Here is a 23,166-nt window from a genome sequence, read left to right as displayed (position 1 = left end):
ACGTTACTGGGATTTCCGGGTTTCACCGTTGTATTCCCGTTGCTCCGCCCATGCGCACCGCCTGCAACATTTTTAAAATGTATGTATCGCCCACTGAATAACATGACTTCCGCCCTGTCGCTGCATCACTGCAGAAGTTGGCCGGTATAGCACTCTAATTGACTTTGCAGCTGATTGGCGGCAGATCAGACACTTCCTGCGCAACATGACGCTTTAGGTTAGCTCCATTGCCATTGCGTTACCCTGCGGTAGTAAAATCACTGCAAATTTGCCTTTGTACAGGTATTTAAATTAGATTTTGCAGCCAACCTATACTTTGTGTTAAAGCGCTGATGCTCCAAAACTGTGACAAAAATCGCCCCAGTGGGTTCAACTCCATTGACTTTAATTGATCTAGCAGTAGCCCCCCTCCCCCCGCACTAATGCCTAACCCTGACCGACCTCCCCCGCCAATGTCTACCCCTAACCAAACCCCTTACCACTGCCTAATCCCAACCTCCCCCCACTGATAACTAGCCCTAACCAGCCCCCCCCCCCCAACCGTGCCTAGCCCTAGCCATAATCACACACACACACACACACCACACCACACACACCATAAACCATCTGATAAAAACACCATCTTTGCGACTATACATGCATAATGTTGGGCCATGAAAATCTGGGCACCATAGGCACTTTTGTTAATGTCAGTTATCAACAGAAAACTGTGCATCCTCGTTTGAGATAAGTGCTCTGTTTTGACCTCAGTTGGCAAAACTCATTGTGCTGTAAATTCTTGGAATGCTTGGATGTCTCTCTGCTAGCAGAGGATATAGAAGCTGAAAGCAGAAGTCCTCTGTTATTGTCTCACACTGCCCCCTAGTGACAGGTGGCCATAATACACATTACAGCAGTAGCAATGAAAAGTAACAAATAAAAAATAAGAACAAAATGTGCTAAAATTCAATGGGCCTGGAGCAGTTGCAAGCCACTAAATAAAAATTGCTGCTAAAAGATGAAAAGGGTTTGCAACGCTAATATAAACTGATGGTGGGAAGAGATGAAAACTACTCCAAGGAGGTAATGGGGCTGAAAAACATCCCCGGTTGCCAGTGGATGAGGACAGCCCGCAATTCGGAGCTAACTGGTTAATGTCACATCCAGGCTAGGATTTAATGTGCCCTTTCCTGTTCTGCAGCATGTGACCCCCTGGCCTGTATTATGTGCTCTGTCTCAACTGTACATTCCTATCACATCATCAGGATAGCATGAAATTCAATTGGGTGGAAGAGAAGTAATTCAATTTTCTCTTCTCATGTGGACTGGTATTAAACAGACAATGCACAGATCACTGCTCGGAACAAACTTATCACGTCCCGGTCTCTGCTGCTGAACTGCGGCGGAGCCCTGGGGAGCTTTTCTGGGAAGAGAGACGGCGACATATGGCCAGAAGGTGGAGTCAGTCCGCTTCCAGTGCGCTTCTGTAAGAGTGGAGACTCTGTCCTGGCAGCTTAAAGGGGGAGTCCGACAGAAAAGTGTCAACAATTAAGTATTTCTACTGCTGAAAACACTGTTTCCTGGAGTGAAGCCTTGCTCACATTATAAATCGCCAGCGCCATCGCAAACGCTGATCGATTTAATGAGCTTTTTTAAAAAGCTTTTCCCTGCGCTTTGCACTTAGAAAAGTGCTTTTCTAAGTGCTTTTGCTGAGCGATTCTTTTTTCACTTCCGAACGTCAATCAGGAAGTGAACTCTGACTCGGAAATGAATAAATACAATGTATTTATTCACAAAAGCGCTCGGGAAATCACATTCAGTAAAGCGGTGCGTGACAATTTTTGCCTCAATGGAAGGTATAGGAAAACGCAAAACGCTCACAAAACCGCTTTGTGCAGCGATTGCGTGAGCGTTTTTAAGAATAAACACATTGTATTTATTCTTTTCCGGGTCAAAGAGTTCACTTCCTGACTTGCGTCAGGGAGTGAATTACAAAACTGCGGTGGAAAAGCGCTTAGTAACGCACTTATACCAGAAACTCAGCACACAGTGGAGCGCCGGAAGGGGGGAGGGGGGGGGGGGTGCATAAAAAAACAAAACGCTTTCGATTTTAGGTGTGAATGAGGCCAGAGGGTAAGAGTTCAGGTCAGGGGCGTATCGATAGGGGGTGAAGAGGTTGCGACCGCATCGGGGCCCTTAGGCCAGAGGGGCCCTAAAGGGCCCTCCCTCAACTTCAGTATTAGCTCTCTATTAGTCCTATTATGATAATCACTTCTATAGATGCTTTGAATAGTAGTAATCATTAACAAACTGCTTCCCATCCCCTTCTGGCATATCTGACACTGTGGTTGCCATTGGCAGGGTGTGGTGCGCCGTATCAATCGTTATGTATAGAGTGCTTGGGGGACCCCCAATGTAAAACTTGCATCGGGGCCCACAGCTCCTTAGCTACGCCACTGGTTCCACTTTAACCATGAGAAGCACAAGATACCTAGACCATTCTCTGAAAACATTGGCTACAAGCTCTGTTTTCCCTGAACAAATAATCGGTAAAAATGTTCCTCTGAAGCGCCATATGGCGGTGAAGACTTTGAAACGGCTACAAATCTGCTTGTCAAATGATTTACAGAACCAAAGCTGAAATTTGCAAACATTTCCTCTCCTCCTGTAACAATATCATGAATCTGAAGGATATTTTGGCCATTGCATGACAGGACCCCGATCTGCGTCTCCTGAATGTAATTAGTAAAATCGTATTTTTCCCCGCAGCACGGTGAAATCGCGTGGAATTTGGCACCATTACATTTAATTAAAAAGACAGGAGATCAGTTTAGCGGAGCTGTTGTGGAAACGATAAACCTGTTGTCCATAGCGGCTCATTCCGAGAGCTGGCGTCTCTGCCCACAGGGGCGCAGGCTGGAGGCTGAGGGGGCGTGTCCCTGTATATGTTAAATAATGGCGCCAGGAACAAAGGGCACAGGGTGAACCAGAAATTCCAAAATTACGTCTATAACAATGAAAACGAAGAAATATTTACAGTTGTAACAAGGATAGTAAAACACTGGTAAATATTACCGTTATTTTAGCACAACTAAACCCAACCGTACTCTTACAGAAATCCCTCCTGCTACCGATCTGACTGATTTCCCCAGGCGGCAGCTTTCCCATGTTTGTCACACCCTAAATCAGCCCTCGTTTCTTCTCCTTTGTCTCTGTTACAGTTTCCAGAAGTCAGAGTCGGCCCCAAACGCAGAAAGACTTTCCAAACAGCGGCCGCGCGCCAAACCGTTCCCCCTGCGTGGTGCAAGAAGATGCCGCCTGCCAGATCCGGGATCCCATTCCTGTGAGTTATGGTAATCAGGAGGACAGACTGTGTGCCCGAATATACATCTCTGTGTTTCCCTCACCATCAGCAGCCCTCACGTTCTGCCCGCAGCTATGTGTCACTACAAATAAATTAGCTCTAAGTGTTATGAACAGAGCGAAGCTTTTCAATTAGGACAATAACATCGGGATGGAACGCTGGCGGAGCCAGACTGGAGGAGACCTGTGTGTACTGCCAGGGCTGGATTTACCATAAGGCACTGTAGGCCCGTGCCTACAGGCGCCTGATGATGGAAAGGCGCCTCTTACTCCCCTCCCCTAGCGCCCCCTTCCCTTCTTCCCTATACAGAGTCCTGAGCAGAGCGTAAATGAGAGGTTACTCACCCGGCTCTCACTGACAAGATCTGCCTTCAGTCAGGGGCAACCCTAGCTATTTAATGCTTAGGGTACCTCTGGCTACCTAATATTAAAGGACACCTGCAGCTCCCTATGCTGGTCAAGGGAAGGGAGAAGTGACAGCTGGGACAGCCAGCACAATTGCGGTTCAGCGGGTGTTTGTAGGCACACGAAGGGCGGAGTCTATGGTGCCAGGACATCTGTGCTTATAGGCTCCTGCGAAGTAAATCCAGGGCTGTGTAGTGCCGAGGGGGCTCAACGTTAACCCTCTACATCACAGTCAGCAGGCACATTGTAGCCAATTAGGCTACACTCTCTCCTGGAGCCACCCCCTTATAAAAGGCAGGCAGCCCCGGGCTTTACACTCACTCATGTGCCTGCATTACTCAGTGAAGGGACAGCTGCTGGCAGACTCTCATAGGGAAAGATTAGTTAGGCTCTTGGCTTGTTAGCTTGCTCCTGGCTGATTGTTATTGCTAAAATAGCACCTCTCAATAGCTCTTTTGAGAGCTAATGTTCTGATGTGTTTTTTTTTTTTTTTGTCCACTGACACTGCATTATACAGCCCTATCTGTTGCAGCTGGACCTTGCTAAATGCTATTACTGTGCCAGCCAGGCCCTGCCTAACTATCTATACAGGGACACCTACCTACCTATACTAGGGCACCTACCTATGCCTACCTACCTATACTGGGACTCCTACCTATGCCTAGCTAACTACTGGGGAACCTACCGATGCCTATCTACCTATACTGAGACTCCTACCTATGCCTAGCTACCTACTGGGACACCTACCTACCTATACTGGGTCTCCTACCTATGCCTAGCTAACTACTGGGGCACCTACCTATGCCTCTCTACCTATACTGGGACACCTACTTATGCCTACCTACCTATACTGGGACTCCTACCTATGCCTAGCTAACTACTAGGGCACCTACCTATGCCTACCTACCTATACTAGGGCACCTACCTATGCCTACCTACCTATACTGTGTCTCCTACCTATGCCTAGCTAACTACTGGGGCACCTACCTATCCCTATCTACCTATACTGGGACACCTACTTATGCCTACCTACCTATACTGGGACTCCTACCTATGCCTAGCTAACTACTGGGGCACCTATCTATGCCTACTTACCTATACTAGGGCACCTACCTATGCCTACCTACCTATACTGGGTCTCCTACCTATGCCTAGCTAACTACTGGGGCACCTACCTATGCCTATCTACCTATACTGGGACACCTACCTATGCCTACCTACCTATACTGGGACTCCTACCTATGCCTACCTACCTATACTAGGGCACCTACCTACCTATACTGGGAGTCCTACCTATGCCTAGCTAACTACTGGGGCACCTACCTATGCCTATCTACCTATACTGGGACTCCTACCTATGCCTACCTACCTATACTGGGGCACCTACCTATGCCTATCTACATACAAGACGATAAAAAGGTTGTTGCTTCATTGTGGACAGACCAAATTTGATCAGCTGGACAGTCACTGTTGTTCTATCATTGAGCTACCACAGCCCGGCGACCATATGGGCTTGAAAACTGCCACGGCCTGCACTCTGGCCATGTTGCGCATCAGTCCAGCACGGCCGTCACTACGCAAACAGCTATTTGCGGTGCGTTACACGGTGAGTTTGGTGTGTCAGTGTGAAGCAGTACTCCAATTACACTCCCTAATTGATGTATACACATGCAAGATGTTTGAAAGCACTTTAGGCCTGCAATTTAGCATTCAATGTGATTTCTGCCCTTAAAACGCTGCTTTGCGTCACATCCAGATTTTTCCCGGGGACTTTTGGCATGTATCCCACTCCGCCATGCCCCCCTCCAGGTGTTAGACCCCTTGAAACATCTTTTCCATCACTTTTGAGGCCAGCATAAATGTTTCTAGTTTTTAAAGTTCGCTTCCCCATTGAAGTCTATTGCGGTTTGCGAAAGTTCGCGAGAACCGAACCTTTCGCGGAAGTTCGCGAACCTTAAATCGGAGGTTCGGGCCATCTATAGCTGATACCCCCTTTTTTTACATGAGAAATCTATTCCTTATCACAAATGGATCATCAGGGGGCGCTGTATGGCTGATATTGTAGTGAAACCCTTCCCACAAGAAACTCTAAGGACCGTGGTCCTGGCGGTTTCCTGTATGTGAACCTTGTTGCATTGTGGGAAATGGCTGTTTCCAACTGCCAAAAAAGCAAGCAGCAGCTACATCACCTGCCAGCAGTAAAAATGTCACCATATGATAAATGTCAGAATGGGCAAACACTGACTAAATCATTTATACATAATTATTGTAAAAATTAAGCACTTTTGTATTACATTATTTTCACTGGAGTTCCTCATTAAGGAATGCCTGTAGCTACCTAAGATAGGCAAGGGAAATAAGGGAGAAGGGACAGCTGGGCCGGCCAGCAGTGGTGCAGTTTGGCGGGGGTTTGTAGGTTCATGGAGGGCAACGTCTAAGGTGCCAGCACATCTGTGCCTATACAAGCTCCAGTGATGTAAATTTGGGCCTGGTTGCCTAACATTTTGCACTATTGGCTCCATTTTCCTGTATCTCCTGGTTTACTCATTATGCCGGCCCTCATTTTCTGTTTCTAAAACCCCCAACCCTAACGCCTAAACCCCAGCATTGGGAAAAGATCCCCAGAAAAGTAAATGAAGGAAAATCAAAACCTTCTTAAAGTGGATGCGATATGAACTTTTAGGGCCCGTTTCCACTAGTGCGGTGCGAATCGCTGGGATTCCACCGCTGACAAAATCGCATGCGGATGCGATTCCGCATGCGATTTTTGCCGCGATTTCGCATGCGATTTCGCATAGGCAGGCTATTAGCGATTTTAACCATGTCACTGCCTGGCTCAATGTACATTCGTTTTAGTGCGATTTCGCACGCGAAATTGCGGCAAAAAACGCATGTGCGTTTTCCCTATTGAATACATAGCCTGCGAATCGCCTGCATTCCTCACGCAGGCGAATTCTGCAGGCCCTACCGTGCAGAAAAATCCTGCACAGAAAAACGCACCAAAAAACTGACAAGTGGAAACAGTCTCATCCACTTGTATTAGTTATGCGAATCCGCATGCAGACAACGCGTGCGGATTCGCTCTAGTGGAAACGGGCCCTTACTCATTGCATAATTGTGTTCCTTTCCTATTGTTTATAGGGCATTCCTCAAGCCAAATACTTTTTTGTTTTTGTTTTAATACTCCAATTCCCTATAAACTAAACAAGCCACGCCCACAGGTTTTCAGAGAGCCTTGGCATTTTCAGACAGTAGCAAGGGCTGATGGGAGCTCAGTCTGGGCAGGAGGAGGGGGAGATTACTAGCCAGAGATTTCAGAGACAGAGGGGAGGAGGGAGGAGGAGGGGTGATTAGTTTTTTTTTTGCTCAAGACACGGATAAGCTTGCCTCTGTGTAATGTTTACAAACAACATGGCTGCTGTCATTATATCACAGGAAGAAATAATCATTTTCTATTAAAGCTGTTTGCAGCTAGATTTGCTGTGTAAACTATCTAAACTTTAGATAAGATATATAGACAAGTTACTTGTTATAGTTAGTTTTTCATTTCGGATCCGCTTTAATTGGGAATCAAACATCCATCAAACTCCAAAACAAATTCTAAACACTTTCCATGTTTGTTTTTTTTCCCATTTGGTAAGTCTTTAACCCACTGATGTCCTCATTTGACTCATCCGCCGGGTTAAATCTGCCGCAATAATGGATGCAAAGTGACACGGCAGCTGTAATTGCACGCCGAACGGCTTCACGGTACAGATCTAATATCTAGCGATGGAGATTTCACTGAACATCTGTGCTAATAAAAAGTGTGCGCCATACGGGAGGAGAGACGAGGACTGTCTAATGGTCACGTAGATATGACTAAGACATTAAAAGGAATATTTTGTCATATGGGTATCAATAAAGAAAAAACGTTTTATTCCACCGCCGTGCCGAGATAAGGCTTTTAATTAACCACCGGAGAATGACAGGAAATAATGATCTGTCCTTGGGTCTTCACAAAGTAGAACCCGCCGGTAATACAGCGGCCCAGAACGCAGAACTCTCAAGGACGAGTAAGGAAACTATATGAAAAGGATAGAAATTTAAAGACCCACTACTGCGAATCTCATCCAATTAAAAAAAAAAAACCATGTAAACACATACAATTAAGAAGTACATTTCTTTCAGAGTAAAATGAGCCATAAATTACTTTTCTCCTATGTTGCTGTCACTTACAGTAGGTAGTAGAAATCTGACAGAAGTGACAGGTTTTGGACTAGCCTATCTCCTCATGGGGTATTCTCAGGGTTCTCTTTATCTTCAAAAGCACTTAGTGAATGACAGTTCTGCCACACAACTGCCAAAGAAGTGTGCAGCGAGCAGGGATGTTTGTGTTGGTCTTGGATCGTCCTTTCACCAGGAGAGGGTTGTCTTCGACCTATGTAGAAGGTGAGACCGGGAGCCCCTATGGTGCAGTATCGTAAATGTTAGTTATGGAGATGAATGTGTGAATAATTTATACTCACAAAGGCAGGTTACAGTCCCGCAACCACCGTATGCGCACGCGGAAAAAGACCGTTTCCGCTCGGTTGCCCGGACACTCTGGAACCAGGTGGTCGCTCTTCTTCTTGGGTCCTGTCCACCGGTAGACTACACTGTCCCGATGGTGAGGATGACACCTCGGAGAGGTGTGGGGTACACAGAAAAGCACGTTGGTGGAGGCGCCCAAGATATGTATTTTTCATCAGAGATGCATAGGTATAAAACAAAAAATGTAAAAATTAAAACTATAATAAATAAAGGAGGTCTCTTACCTCCAAAGAAGACTCACTGGGTGGAAAAAGGAGCCTTTATTATAATAAAACCAGTTATACTGTAGACAACGTGTTTCACAGGACACAGCCCTCTTCCTCAGGTCAGTAGAACAGATAACCTAAAATCAGATCAAGTATAATATGACTCTACACGGCAGGATTAAAACAACCTTTTTCCTACATATAAACACGCTATAATTCTAATTCTAAGATATGTTTAATCTCATCTATAAATTAAACTGGTAATAACAATATATTCAATAAAAAGGACAGTTTAAAATTATTAACACAGCGATATACTATAGTACTAGTAGCGGGTTAGTACTGTATAGAACCTAATCACCAGTGGTTACTGCATGAAACCTATATTTTATACAGTAACCACTGGTGATTAGGTTCCATACAGTACTATAACCCGCTACAGTATAACTGGTTTTATTATAATAACAACTCCTTTTTCCACCCAGTGAGTCTTCTTTGGGAGGTAAGAGACCTCCTTCATTTATTATAGTTTTAAATTTTTAATTTTTTGTTTTATACCTATGCATCTCTGATAAAAAATACAGCGTACGTACAAAAAGGGCGCGGGGTGTAAACGCTAATTAACAATTAATCATTAATAACGTTTATAAAAATAGTGTGCTATATTTCGTTTACAAATAATGTTTAACAAATTTATAAATCATTAAATAATGTTTATGAAATCGGCAATTGTGAAAACTTTAATCTTCCCTGTTTCAAAAGTGAAACTTAGAATTGCGTTTATTAAAATAACGATAATATATGATTAATTGTTATAATTGTATATTATTGTGAATAACCTTCATTTATGGTTTGTTCTTATAATAAAATCTGAAAATATTCTTTATAACGATGATATAAATATAACTACGTTCGTAATAAGTGTTGTAAAACATTAGTAAATATTACTAAAATTGTAGTAAAACTATACCTAAGCCTACTCTCACACAGAACCCTCCCTGTACCTATCCCTAACCCCTAGACCCCCCTGTTGGTGCCTAAACCTAAGACTCCCCTGGTGGTGCCTAAACCTAAGACCCCCCTGGCAGTGCCTAAACCTAAGACCCCCCTGGTGGTGCCTAGACCTAAGATTCCCCTGGTGGTGCCTAAACCTAAGACCCCCCTGGCGGTGCCTAAACCTAAGACCCTGCTGGTGGTGCCTAAACCTAAGACTCCCCTGGTGGTGCCTAAACCTAAGACCCCCCTGGTGGTGCCTAAACCTAAGACTCCCCTGGTGGTGCCTAAACCTAAGACCCCCCTGGTGGTGCCTAAACCTAAGACTCCCCTGGTGATGCCTAACCCTAACCACCCCCCTTAGTCATCGCTTTATTATGTGGATAATAATGTTTTACAAATTGTGACTCCAAAAAATATATTGCAATTTACATTACGTACTGATCGCTTTATTTTGTGAATAATGATTTAAAAACAGTAAGGGATATAACTTTAAATAAAAAAATATATTGCAATTTACGTTACGTACTGATCGCTTTATTTTGTGAATAATGTTTTAAAAACAGTAAGGTATAAAACTTTAAATACTATTTTAATTAGTTAAATAAGATAAATATGTTTAGTATTTTTATAAACGTTATTCGGCACGGGTGCATTTTATAAACGTAAATCACCACAAGCACAGTTATAAATCATTAAACATCTCCGGGCGCCGTTTGTAAACTTTATTTAGCTCCGGCGCCCTTTTTTCCTGCTCGGCGCCCATTAAACGTTATTTATTATGGGAGTGAATGGCGGGCGCCCTTTTTGTCCACTAGCTGCCTGCGCCCTTTTTTCCCAGCTCCAAAAATACATATCTTGGGCGCCTCCACCAACGTGCTTTTCAGCGAGCAGGGAGGCTGGCCAGCATCTTTGTATAAATCATTTTCAGGGAATGTCTTTATAAAGAATACAGGCCATGTTTAGAGTCCCCCATGAGGAAATAGACTAATCCAAAACCTGTCACTTCTGTCAGATTTCTACTACTTACTGTAAGTGACATTAACATAGGAGAAAAGTAATTTATGGCTCATTTTACTCTGGAAGAAACACAATTCTAATTTGAATGTGTTTAAATGTATTTCTATAGCCTCCATATCACCTCGGGTTCACTTTAAGAGTACCTACCTTACCACTAGTCAACAGTAAGACAGACAGACAGACAGACAGACAGACAGACAGACAGACAGACAGACAGACAGACAGACACACACACACACACACCCTACAGGTGCTGGATGATGGAAAGGCGATTCACTCTACTACGCAAGAGCCTCCCTCCCTCCTTCCCTAAGCAGAGCCCCATCAGAGTGTAAATGAGAGGTTTCTCACCCTGCTCTCGGCATTCCACTGACAAGATCTCACTACAGTTGGTGACAACTTAATACTGAGGGCTCATCTGGCTACCTAATCCTAAGAGGCACCTGTAAATACCTATAATGGGCAAGGGAAGTAAAGAAGAAATGACAGCTGGGCTAGCCAGCACACTAGCGGTGCGGTTCGGTGGGTGGTTTGTAGGTTCATGGAGGGCGGAGTCTAAGGTGCCAGGACATCTGTGCCTATAGGCTTCTGTGATGTAAATCCGGGCCTGGTGATCCCTAAGCCTCTGGTCCTATTTAAAAAGTTTTGTTCTGATGAAAGGTTTGGATGAAGTTTACTTTCCCTCCAGTTCATCTGCGGTATCAGGCTAAATAATAAAAAAATAATAAGCGGGAAAGGTGTGGAGTTACAGAGACTCACAGCAGCGGCGCTGAATAATGCATGAGCCTCTAAGTCAGCAGTGCGTCCATCAATGTGCGCTGAGAATTCGCCTTAATATTCCACCTAAGGTGTAAAACTTAGCATGTTGTACATCGGCGGCCCCCGGGGGGAAGTGCCGCCTCGCCGTGTAAATGGCGCTCAAAGAGCATTTTAGTGTTTACGAATACTGCTGAACCCGCGACAACAGCAAGCGGCGACATTTCACAAAGCTATTTTTAAGTATATTTACCCTTCCCACAGAGACGCACCTTGGGGAGAAAATTCTGAATACTTTGCAAACTTTTATTGTGCAAAACTTCCCATGAAAACTGCCTAATCATAGTACAGTGCTTCACTTTTTTTCTCTTTTTGTAAAACAAAACAATTCAAACTTGACCAAAAAGTAAGAAAAAAAACAAAAAATAACAAAAACCCTTTTGAACCCACTTTTGTGGTTTAAGGTAAAAGGTTACTTACCTGAGAGGGATGTGGAGGCTGCCATATTTATTTTCTTTGGGGTTCGTTCACACCTAAAATCGCTAACCACTAAAGATTTGCGGTAGCGTTTTCTGTGGGTGATTGTTCCACAATTTAACATGGAAAAATCACTGTACAAATTTGCGGTTTTGGAGCGATAGCGATTAGCGTTTCTATATATGCTAATGGCGATCTCTCCAAAATCGCCGGAAAAATGCTGCATGCAACACGTTTGCGATTACCGATAATCGCAGAACGCCCGCGATTATCGCTAATCGCTCATGTGTGAACACTGCCATAGACTAAAATAGCACTAGCGTTTTTAAAAACCGCTAGTGCTTTAGCAATTAGCAGGAATCGCACGACTCCCGCTTAGGGGTGAACAAGCCCTTAGGCTTTGTTCGCGTTGCGTTCGGCTCACGTGTCCCTCCGCAGTGGGCTTTTTTTAATGTTTTTTCCGCGATTTTCTGTGCGTTTACTCGTTTTTCTAATTGCTTTTACAGAGCGCTTCCGTCTTTTGATCTGGGAAAAAAAATACAATGTATGTTTTTTTTAAAAACACGCTCACGCAATCGCTTGCCAAAGAGACTTTATAAGCGTTTTGCGTTTTTCCTATACCTCCCATACAGGCAAATCGCTTCAAAAATGGCCCAAACACTGCTTTTCAAAGTGGATCGCAAACGAACCGCTCTGATATGAACTCTCTCATAGTGAATCATTGCACAAGCGCTTTCAGCCTGCGCTTAAAATTTTACAAAAACACCTATAATGTGAACAAGGCCTTGTTGCCCGGCTGTCCTGCTAATCTTTCATACCTCAATAGTGTCCGAATCACACCAAACCTAAGTCAAACATCTGATCTGCATGCTCGTTCAGGGGTTATGACTAAGAATATTAGAGGCCGAGGAGCGACAGGGCAGCCAGGTAATGTGCATTGTTTAAAAGGAAACCAATATGGCAGCTTCCATATCCCTTGCAGGTCAGTTCTTTAAATAAAGAAAATGTTGCAGATTTTCTTATCTATTATTGCTATTATTTCCAAATCGTACTATGGAATAAGCATGACAACAGGAATGAGAGGTTTTTTTTATCTTTTTTAACATCTTGTCAGCCTACAGAAATAGAATCTGAAAAAAAAAATCTAGCTAAAAGGCTACTCTTTTTCTTTTAAGTTAGCAAACAAATTGCATCATCCTGGTTTAAAACTTGATGCAATATGCAGTACCTTTCATGCTTAAAGTGGATCCAAGCTAAACTTTTACTCATTGTAACGAGCGGCGGGGAAGCGGCGATCACGGAAAGCAGCGTGACCGCCGCCGCCATCCCCACCGCTCAGCTGGGTCGCACTCGCGGGGCTCTCCCCAGCACACAGGCTCAGAGCCACGCGTGCGCGCGCCCAGCGGCGGGACCTTTACGCTTCCCGAAGGCGTGTCAGCTGACCTGCGGGTCAGCTGACGTCACAGGGAGTGCTTCTTGACGCTGATTGGTCTGGCTAGTTGGGCAGGGCTCGGGGAGTCCCTGTCAGCATAAAAGCAGAGAGCTGTCAGTTGCTCTTTGTCTGCTGTTGCGGATACTTCGTATTAGCGCTCAGATCTTAGATAGATCCGGTGTTCTTTGATCCGGGAAGAAACCGGGGATTTCACACAGGGTTAGGATTGTTGATAGCCATAATCATAATTGAATATTGTATTATCTGTGTATGACTCTTGCTCGTTCCGACTATCCTTACTCTCAGTGATTCTGTACTTCTGCCCATCTGATCTTGTTGCGGACTCTGCCTGTTATAACCTTCTTGCCTTTGCCTTCTGACTTTGTACCGTATCTGCCAGTCTGTTGCCAACTCGTTTAGTCTGACCACTCTACTCTCACCAGAGGGCCCTAGTCTCTGGTGAGGGGTTTTGTACTGTTAGTGCCCACCAGCTCCTCTGGTGTGGCATAGCTAAACCTATCAGTACTACTGTTTCACCAAGCACTATACTTGCTATACATTAGCTGTCTGGTATACTTGTATTATTGGTGATTCTGCAGATCATCATATACCGTATTTTTCGGACTATAAGACGCACTTTTTCTCCCCCAAAAGTAGGGAGAAAAAGTTACTGCGTCTTATAGTCCGAATGTAGCAATCATACCTATGCTGGCGCTTGTTTCTTTCCTACAGTAAATGATCCTAATGAGGAGAGCAGTGGGCGACAGCAGCAGCAGCGAGATCCACTGTTTCCAAGCGACAATGTGGCCCTTTGATCTTCTTTGATTATGCCCGGCATCAGCGCGATCCCCGGCGGTGGCTCCAAACGGCAATAGCCGCGATAATGATCCGCAATGTGGCCCTTTGATCTTCTTTCATCATGCCGGTCACCGGCATCAGCCCCGCAGCAGCGCGATCCCCGGCCGGTGGTTCCAAGTGGGATAGGAGCAGCCCGTGTAATTATCCTGCCCGCTGGCCTTTCATCTTCCTCTTTGAACATGTGAGGCATCAGCGCAATCCCCACTGACACATGCATCTTCAGCCGCTAGAGCGGCAGATACCTCAGGGGCTTCCGTACTGCTAGTTCACCGGCGCCCTCTCATGACCCGCGGCGTACGTACGCCGCCGGTCATGGGGTGACGCATGACCAGGCAGTACGGAAGCCCCTGAGGTATCTGCCGCTCTAGCGGCTGAAGATGCATGTGTCAGTGGGGATTGCGCTGATGCCTCACATGTTCAAAGAGGAAGATGAAAGGCCAGCGGGCAGGATAATTACACGGGCTGCTCCTATCCCACTTGGAACCACCGGCCGGGGATCGCGCTGCTGCGGGGCTGATGCCGGTGACCGGCATGATGAAAGAAGATCAAAGGGCCACATTGCGGATCATTATCGCGGCTATTGCCGTTTGGAGCCACCGCCGGGGATCGCGCTGATGCCGGGCATAATCAAAGAAGACCAAAGGGCCACATTGCGGATCATTATCGCGGCTATTGCCGCTTAGAACCACCATGGATCACAATGGACCAGATGACTGCACGCACCCACCTACTGCCACCCAGCCTGGTGAGATATTCAGCAAAATAACTGTTGTGATTAGTTACTGTAGCTGGGAGGGGAAGGGGGGGGGGGTTATGTAGTGTAATGCAGTTTAGTGTAGCTGGGATGGGAGGGGGGGGGAGCAGGGGTTTGTGTAGTGCAGTGTAGATGGCCTGGGGGGGCAGCAGGGGTAAGTGATGTGTAGTATAGTTTGTGGGGGTAGCAAGGGTTAGTGTAGCTTGGTAGTGTAACTTAGACAGGGTAATCTTGGCTGGAGGAAAGGTCCATTAGACTCTCCCAGACCGTGGATGCACCTAGGTTTATTATATTTTTTTCCCTGGTTTTTGCCCTTTAAACCTAGGTGCGTCTTATAGTCCGGAGCGTCTTATAGTCCGAAAAATACGGTAATCAGGTATATATGTGCATTATAGGTGATACTGCAGATCACCTGATAATCAGAATTCTGTTACTTGCTGACACCAATCGTTACACTCATTGCATAATTGTGTTCCTTTCATATAGTTTATAGGACATTCCTCAAGCCAAATACTTTTTTTGTTTTGTTTGAACACTAATAATTCCCTATAAACTAAACAAGCCTCGCCCACAGCTTCTCCAGTGCCTTGGCACATTGAGCCTTAGTAGCAGGGGCTTATGGGAGCTCAGTCTGGGCAGGAGGAGGTTACTAGCCAGAGATTTTAAAGGCAGAGGGGAGGAGAGAGGAGAGGGGTTTTCACAGGCTGGGGGCTGGAGATGCAGAGCAGCTTGCCTGTGACAATGTGACAAACAGAACATGGCTACCCTCATTGTATCACAGGAATAAATATTCATAAACTGTTGAAGCTGTTTGCAGCTAGATTTGCTGTGTAAACGACCTAAATTTTAGATAAGATATATAGACAAGTTCAGGGCCGGCCCTAGACTTTTTGCCACGTGAGGCAAATTTAGAAACAAAGCGGGCAGGACGGGGGTATTGGGCCTAGCGGTGGCGAGACGGGTCGGACCCCCCCTTCCTCGCCTTTGTCCCCCGATCTGCGCTTCCCTCCAGCTGTAAATAGGAAGCAGCGGATGCCCGATAGTAAGAGGCACGGGCGGGGAGGACTCACCTTTTCCGCGTTCCAGCGTGCGCTCCACTGACGTCACTTCCTGCAACGCCGCCCACTGTATTGTAAGTGGACGGCAATGCAGGAAGTGACGTCAGTGGAGCGTACGCTGGAACGCGGAAAAGGTGAGTCCTCCCCGCCCGTGCCTCTTACTATCGGCTGCTTCCTAACTATTTACAGCTAGAGGGGAGCGCAGATCGGGGGACCCAGGCGAGGGAGGGGGGGTCCGACCCCCCTCCCCACCGCTAGGCCCAATACCCCCGTCCTGCCCGCTACCCCTCCGGCTCGGCGGCCGCCCACCCCGCACCCACGAACGGGCGGGTGCCGCCCCTAGAAGTTTTCCGCCTGAGGCAAAAGTTTCACCCCGCCTCATGAGCAGACCGGCCCTGGACAAGTTACTTGTTATAGTTAGTTTTTGATCTCGGATCCGCTTTAAAAAACAGTAGGTTTTGTAAAATTGCCACAAGATGGCACTATGCATTTTGTTAAAGAGACACTGAAGCGAGACTAAATCTCGCTTCAGCTCTCATATATAGCAGGGGCACGTGTGCCCCTGCTAAAACGCCACTATCCCGCGGCTGAACGGGGGTCCCTTCACCCCCAACCCACCCCCCGCAAAAGTTGGTCGCTAGGTTGGTCGTAGAATTTCCCTTCCTGGAGGCAGGGCTAACGGCTGCAGCCCTGCCTCCAGTCGCGTCTATCAGACGCGCATCGCTGCCTCTCCCCCGCCCCTCTCAGTGAAGGAAGACAGAGGGGCGGGGGAGAGGCGGAGATACGCGTCTGACAGGCGTGCGTGGGGCAGGGCTGAGGCGGCTAGCCCTGCCCCAATGCAGAAGCGCTCCCCCGCATTACAGAGGGGATTTGGGGGGACAGGGACCCCCGTTAAGCCGCTGGATAGCAAGTGCCCCTGCTATATATGAGGTCTGAAGCGAGATCTATTCTCGCTTCAGACTCTCTTTAAGGTGCACGTTAAGTGTTATGTCTTGGTGACCACTCTGTTTTTTTGTTGTTGTTGTTGTTAAAGGACAACTGTAACTGCAAGAGAGATATGGAGGCTGCCATATTTATCTCCTTTTAAACAATACCAGTTGCTTGGCTATCCTGCAAATCCTCTGCCTCTAATACTTTTTAGCCACAGATCCTGAACAAGCATGCAGCAGATCAGGTGTTTCTGGCAATATTAGATTAGCTGCATGCTTGTTTCTGGTGTTATTTAAACACTACTGCAGCCAGAGAGGTTAGTAGGGCAGCCAGGAAACTGGCATTGTTTAGAAGGAAAGACAGGAAGTACATCACCGGGAAGCTAGACAGGAAGTATGTCACCAGGATTCCTGTCGGTCTGGACATGTGCATCGCACCGCGGTCTTTCATTCACACTTACTGCGCCCCATGGACTCCCATTACCCCAAGAACCATGCGTTAAGCGCAGTTTTTGTGGTAACACACTGCAGGCTGTGCAGCTGGATAAAAGGCCCCATTGACTTGCATTGTCGTGTTACCCTGCAGTAAAACAAGGTTATGCAATGCACACTCACAAGCAAGTGTAAAAGGGGCCTGATGCATCACATGGTCATATCTGGTTATCCCACCCCATGAATGAATTCAGAGAGGAAATGAAGTAAGCTGTACTGCAGTGGAAAGGAAATCTGGCCCATAAAGCAGATGTCCTGCCCATCATTTTGCTTCTATACACTGTTTATCTTCACTTTTCATCCTGATTGCACTTAACGACCGTCGGCAGGTCGCAGTGGTGTTTCCATGGAAACGGCCGTTCGTTTGAGCGGCCGTTCCATGTCAGTTCACAGAGGGTGTCTCCATGAACAGCCTGCGAGCCTCCGATTGCAGCTTGCAGGCGAAATGTAAACACCCAGGGAAGAAATCCCCGATGTTTACATCGTACGGCGCTGCTGTCGCAGCAGCACCGTAAAGGAGATCGGCGATCCCTGGCCTCTGATTGGCCGAAGATCGCCGCCATCTGATAGGCTGAAGCCTATTAGAGGCGGTACAGGACTGATCGCCGTCCTGTGCCGCCCATGGAGCGAAGGGGAGGGAGGGAAGGAGAGGGAGGGAGGAATAGCAATGCGGAGGGGGGCTCCCCCCCTGCTCGGCCACACAGAGCGGTGGCGATCAGACTCCCCCAACAGGACATCCCCCTAGTGGGGAAAAAAGGGGGGGGGGGGGGGGAGTCTGATCGCCCTGCCTAAAACCTGATCTGTGCTGCGGGCTGGGAGAGCCCACGCAGCACAGATCAGCCAAAAATCTCCTGGTCCTTAAGTGGTTAAAAAATGGCCTTGTTTTATGTTGCTAGGCCTTAACCACTTCAGGTTGTTTTCACCTTATGTATGATGTGAATTTTTTGCATTTCATCGCTCCTCCCTTTCATTCCCTAATAACTTTATTACTACTTATCACAACTAATTGATCTATACCTTGTTTTTGTTTGTTTTTTGCCACCAATTAGGCTTTCTTTGGGTGGTACATTATGCTAAGTATCTTATTCTAAATGTATTTTAATGGGAATAAGAAAAAAATGGGGCAAAAAAATTATTATTGCTCAGTTTTCGGCCATTATAGTTTTAAAATAAAATGTAAAACTGTGGATAAAAGCCACACATTTTATTTTCCCATTTGTCCCGGTTATTGCAACGTTTAAATTATATCCCTAGTACAATGTATGGTGACAATATTTTATTTGGAAATAAAGGTGTATTTTTTCAGTTTTACATCCATCACTTATCACAAGCACATCATTTAATAATAATAATATACCCTCTTGACATACATATTTAAAAAAAAAAAATAATGTATATAAGTGTAATTTTACTATTTGGCCACAAGATGACCTCGCGCATGATTTAGTATTAGCGTACAATAAGTATGCTAAATAGGAAGTAATGCGTGGCTGTTTTACTTTGGATGTGACACATGCATCTCATTGATGCCGGCAATCACAGGGACCTAGAGAGGGGAGATAAATGAACGGGAACAAAGCGGGAGAGAGACGGAGTGGGAGGCAGCGCGGTGGCAGTGATCATTCTCGCCGAACAAGAATGGATTGAACGGATTCTGTCTCCCGCCACCAATCCCCCGGTCACCGGGACCATCGCGACTGCGGGCTTCTGCCCTCATGATCGCATGTGCACCCTTCAAAAACTGCACGGAGTCTCACGTCCCTTGGGCTGCAGCACCAGCCAGACAGGTAGGTGGAGGCAACGTTGCTAGGCCAGGTCTGGATAGAATTCATGCTGTAATCTATTGGGATTGGGAATCGGCCTGTGGTGTATGAGCAGGCAACAGATTTCTTCCCGATCGGAGAGAGATCTGTCTCTATGGAAGCCTTGAGGTTTATCAGAGGATGGTCAGGAATGTATACGCAGCTTTTTTTCCCATGATCCTCCTCTGCAGTATAACATATCACAGAGACATGCCATCCCTGGCTCGTGGCTAGCTGCAGACAGGAAACGTGACACATTGTTCCTGTGTAGACACCAGCGTCCAACACAAAGCCGTGGGGGACCTCAGACTTCCATACCATGCAATGATTTTCTGTCACCTATGAGAAATATCAATATACTTATGGGTACGTATTTTCTCTCCTTCCGACAACAGGCTAGTCCCCAGCTAATTAAATGTGGCTCTTTTTCTCGGAATATGGGACCTTTTCCTTCCTTGGGTCTCACATTCTTGTCATGTTAATCCTGCACTGGTAACTTCCCTCCTCCTACCTGTTTAAGGAACAGATCAGAGAATGCAACAGGCAGATTTGCTTTTTATGGATTTGGAAAGGCTGAATAGCTAAAAAAAAAAGTTGATTTAGGTAAGTAGAACAGTAAAAATCCAGCCCTGCTCTCAAAAAATAGCATTACTGACCTATCTGGGGACTGAACTCCATATCTGTGATCTGCTTGTCAGCCTCAGCAGTGCCGTGTATAATCCACTTCCTTCCTGTGTACCCGCAAATAGACTCGACAAGTAGATCACAGCGTTTGACTCTGTCTTACTGGCTAAGTAAGTTAGTCTTTATGAATCCCTAAATGCCTCATTTAAAGGACAATAGAAGAAGGCATGCCACCCCTGCTGCTTTGCTAATATGAAGATATTCAGTGTTTGTTTAAACTACATTACTTACTTAGGGTCGTTTAAAAAAATTATTAGAGTTAAAGGGTACCGGAATCCAGAGGTAGGGGGAGGGGCATGTGGTTAGGCATGGATGAGGGGGTTGGTTAGGGATCAGTGAAAGGGGGGCAGTTTTGATTAAGCACCAGTTGGGGAATTCAGTAAGAGTTAGGCATCAGTGGCAGGAGGCAGTTTGGATTTAGCTACATTCAGTGACCACATTTTTCTTGGCTCAACTTGGGATGGAGGGAGGGGGGGGGGTGCTAATGCGGCAAAGGGCAAAAACATGGGCGTGCCCATGACCATGGTGGGAAAATGGGCGTGTCAATGATATGGTGTGAGCGTAGCGAACTGTAATGTAACTGAGGCAGTGGGCCAGAGTTTCCTCCCAAAACGCAGATAAGCAAAGTGACCCTAAAGGTAATTAGGCAATTTTCCCAAACACATAAGAAAAAGCAGTGTTCAGACAATGATGTGGTGAAAGGGGAGTTATGCATCATGGATGTCAGTCCATGACATGACTATGTACTCTGTAAAGTGCTGCAGAATATGCAAGGGCTACATAAATACATAATAATGCTATGGCAGGACATTAGAATTTGACTATCACCGGGATTAGATTGTGAGCTCTGCCAAGGACATGACTACACTCTCTGTAAAGTGCTGCCTTAGATGCCAGTGCTATATAAATACATAATAATATTGTAGGACATTAGACTATGACTATGGTGGGAATAGATTGTGCATGAAATCTACAGAAACTGCTGAAGCTACAGTATTAGGGCCCGTTTCCACTATCGCGAATCTGCATGCGTTTCCTGCATGCAGATTCTCACAGCCAATACAAGTGGATAGGCCTGTTTCCACTTGTCAGTTTTCCTGAGCGTTTTTCTGTGCAGGATTTTTCTGCACGGCAGAGCCCTCAGAATTCGCCTGCGTGTGGAATGCATGCGAATCGCCGCTAATGTATTTAATAGGGAAATCGCCTGCGGCTTTGGTATGCGAATTTTCACGCGAATTTGCATGGAAATCAATGGAAATGCACACCGGCACTGCCATGGTTAAATTCGCATACAGCGTCATTCATGCAAATTTTCATGCGAATTCGCACGAAAATTCGCATACACCCGCATGCGAAATTCGCATCCGCATGCAAATTTTTACCGCGGCGATTCGCACCGCACAAGTGGAAACGGGCCCATAGCATTCTATTTAAAGGAGTTATCCGGGCTTTCAAAAGAAAATAAAGGCTACTTACCGGGAGCTTCCTCCAGCCCCAAGCTCCCAGGACTCCCTCGCCGCACCTCTGCGCGCAGCCGTTCGCCGGAGCTCCGTCCCGGTCCCCGGCGATGACGTCAGGCCGACCTCCAGGTCGCTCTGTACTGCGCCTGCGCGAGCGGTGCTGTCAATCACCGCCACGTGGGCCGGAGCAGACTGTGCAGGCGCAGTAGTTCTGCTCCTGCGCAGTCCACTCCAGCCCACGTGGCGGTGATTGACAGCACCGCTCGCGCAGGTGCAATACAGAGCGACCTGGAGGTTGCTCTGACGTCATCGCCGGGGACCAGGACGGAGCTCCGGCGAACAGCTGCGCGCAGAGGTGCGGCGAGGGAGGTCCTGGGAGCTTGGGGCTGGAGGAAGCTCCCGGTAAGTAGCCTTTATTTTCTTTTGAAAGCCCGGATAACTCCTTTAATAACTATGAGCCCCCAAAATGCCAAATGCTGCAACAATAAGCCAAAAGTTTCAAATGCAGTCTTATCAAATAATAACTGCAGCAACCGTTACCTTTGACACATGAATTGCAATAACCGTTACCTCCGACAAATGAAATGTAACAACCATTACCTCTGACACATGAAATGCAGCAGAAAACGATTACTCCAACTCTGCAAACAGTAAATGAGGCAAATATTACCTCATGCGGCCACAGAGTCCCGCGGCTGGGACATCCGGCGACCAAAAGTGGGACATAACCTGGGACACATTGCAGCCTGGGACGGCAGACCTGGTGGGACGTGAACTAGGTAAAATGGGACCTCTGGTCAGGATAATTTAGCACCCGTTGGCGGGGGGGGGAGGGGGGGGGGTTGGTAAGGGTCAGGCAGCAGTGGGGGAAGTTTTGGTTAAGCGCCACCGGGGGGGGGGGGGGGGGGGAGTTGGTAAGGGTTAGGCATCAGTAGGGGGGAGGGCCTGTGTGAGAATAGGGTTAGGTTTAGCATTAGTAAAATATTGGTAAATCTTGCAGGATTAGCACTGCCTTATAGTAGAATATCAATAATTGTATACATAGTCTACAAGTGGACATTTCCGGCACCTACATTTCCCCTGTGCCTTTTTCCACGTAAGCAGCTGTCAGTCACACCCTTTGCCATCTCACATGCACCGCTGGTGAACAAGCCCCTCCCACCTTGTGTCCCACCCACATCTCAATGCCATCTCTGGTTTGAAGACAGCACTCGACCCATTAATAGCATTCTGCTTCCTCACTCTCTACCCCTCCCCTTCCTTTTTCAGCTGATTCCACCACACCCTGTCTCTGCAGGGATGCAGAGAGGGGTGACTAACTTCCTGCCACAGAAATGCCATTCTATTGATGGACATTAACTGATGGATAGGCAAAAGGCCGGTTCTAGACTTATTGGCGCCTTAAGCAATACATTTTGAGGAACCCTCCCCCCAGACGTGTGTGTGCTAAGCAGGCTGGACTGAAGAGGACAGTCACATCAGGCCGTGCTATGCAGGCATTGGCACTATACTTACCTTCCTCTGCTTCCTCCAAGACAGCATCTCCTCCCTGCTGGCCCGCAGCATCTGATCCCCAGGATGCCGAGTATGTGCTGCACTGGCGCCACATCACTCACCCACTCAGAAGTTTAGAAATGTGCTCATCAGCCCCACGCAAAGCCCGGCTTCCACTCTGACTACAGCAACACCTCATGTGACCCGGCAGCGCGTAACCGGTCACATGAGGCACCGCTGTAGCCATGGATAAAGGATGCTGGACAGGCAGATGGAGATCCTTTTGCTGGAATGTTGAGAGCAGTTGAGTAAATCGGTGCAGCACATCTAGGGAGGAAACGGAGTGTGAGGAGGGGGACATTTGGGCAGGGGAGTTGTTTGTTGCCGCCCTAAAGCACATGATTCCCATTGCTTCATGAAAGAACCGCCCCT

The 23,166-nt window shown here is 46.7% G+C and overlaps 1 protein-coding gene across 4 annotated transcripts in view; it reads right to left on the bottom strand.

Annotated features, from left to right (window-relative positions):
- Positions 1–23,166, bottom strand: part of LRRC4C (leucine rich repeat containing 4C) — a 1,282,052-nt gene that overhangs the window by 718,338 nt on the left and 540,548 nt on the right. The window contains exon 4 of one of the 4 annotated variants that reach the window (XM_068259712.1): positions 8,544–8,662. The exons of the other annotated variants lie outside the window; for them this stretch is intronic. The gene's annotated coding sequence lies outside the window, so the exon portion shown is untranslated. The remainder of the gene's footprint in view (positions 1–8,543; positions 8,663–23,166) is intronic. 4 annotated transcript variants of the gene reach the window in all.

The sequence above is a fragment of the Hyperolius riggenbachi genome, chromosome 11, assembly GCF_040937935.1.
Source record: "Hyperolius riggenbachi isolate aHypRig1 chromosome 11, aHypRig1.pri, whole genome shotgun sequence".
Classification (NCBI taxonomy): domain Eukaryota; kingdom Metazoa; phylum Chordata; class Amphibia; order Anura; family Hyperoliidae; genus Hyperolius; species Hyperolius riggenbachi.
This window is presented reverse-complemented; position numbering and strand designations above follow the sequence as displayed.